Genomic DNA, 1,562 nt, shown 5'->3' with positions numbered 1-1,562 from the left:
TTTTCTTTTTTTTTTTTCCATTTACTAATTTCCCAACAATCAATATTCACAAATAGGACTGAAGTGGAATCAGTGTTTTATGGCACTTTATTGCTGGGCAGTTGTTTAAACCTCATTTTAGAAATGTGAGCTATAAAGAGAGATTTTATTTTTACATTTTGTTTCAGCAGATGGTGGGTCCAGGCTATTCCCAAAGACGGCTGCGGTCCCTGGGGAGTGGGCATGTGCACATGTCTCCGTTATCAGCCCTCGACAGGCAGGCTCCCTCACAGCGTGGGGCCTCCAGTGGCTTGAGCCCTGTATCCAGTTGCACGTTGCTTACCTCGCAGTTCACCTGAGCCATGCAGCGTAGCCCCAGGGCCAGCCCCTCAAAACTCCGCCCTCTCGCTTCCTCCCCTTTCCTAGGTCTTCTCTCTCTCTCTGGCTTCTGCTGGAGAAAAGGTTGAAAGTTGGACAGCAGAGTCCACTGAAGGACTGACTTAGCTGCCCTAGGGAGTTACTGGGGAGAACCCAAAGTCTGGGGCTTCTTCAACAGAGTCCTACAGACTCAGCGTTGAAATCCAAAAAGAAAATTGACACCTAAAAAGGCAGAAAAAGGACTTTATTGCCTTCTTAGTGAATGAAAGCAAAGATTTGGGCACATTTAAGCATTCTGTTTGCTTGTGAAGGATAAGGTTTGTCGGTGGCAGGGGAGACGTGAGAATGCATTCCAGGTGTGCCCGGGGCTGGACAGTAGTTTGCGGACCACCTTAACTATTTGCTCAACTGGTTGTGTGTTGATTAGGGGACAAATTAGAATTCCTCCATAGTCCCCTGTTGAGGTATAGCATCGGGAAATAATGGATTTGGGAGGAACCACCACATGAATCTCGAGACAAGGGAAAAGAGGGTATGAGCCCAGTAAAAGATATTTTAGAATAACTATAGTGCTTGAAATTGCCCTAAATAACCAATGAGAATTAAGTCCTCCAGCTAATTTCTTACTGCATTTGCCATATGCTGATCAGGTGCTAAGATGCCAGATCTCTCCCTTCATGTGTCCAAGTGGTTTCAGGTCATTTTTACTGGTATTGGACTTCACCTGGTAATAAACCAGACAGATCCTATGAGCCCTCCTCCAACAGAGGTGGTATTTGCAGTGTTAACTCTTTACCCTCCCCTAAAACAAGCATAGATTTTTTTTAAGATAGACAGTGATTCCAGGTTCTGTGGCACCTGTCAGTGATGTGTGGAATGGGGAGGCTGACTCTAGAACCCTGTCTGTATTCATGTCTGCTGCCTAACCTACAAGTAGAGCTCTGACAGAAAAAGACCATTTGGAATCGCACCATGTTCTGTTTTCTTTGGAATAATCCAGGAAATGTATCTAGTTGCCTTGGTTCATTAGGATGAATCACAGGCCAGCGTTTCAGTGATATGCTGTGAAGTTGGATAAAAGGGGGTTTCTGGGGCCAGAAAAATTATTTCCCTTTTTCATATTGAAGCCTCAAGCAAAGACAAGTGATGTCAGGTATAATGTACCATTTCTCAAAATGTATTAATAGTTTTGAGGCAACCTTAAT

This window comes from Saimiri boliviensis, chromosome 2 (genome assembly GCF_048565385.1).
Source record: "Saimiri boliviensis isolate mSaiBol1 chromosome 2, mSaiBol1.pri, whole genome shotgun sequence".
Taxonomy (NCBI): Eukaryota; Metazoa; Chordata; class Mammalia; order Primates; family Cebidae; genus Saimiri; species Saimiri boliviensis.
Note: the sequence above shows the minus strand (reverse complement) of the source record.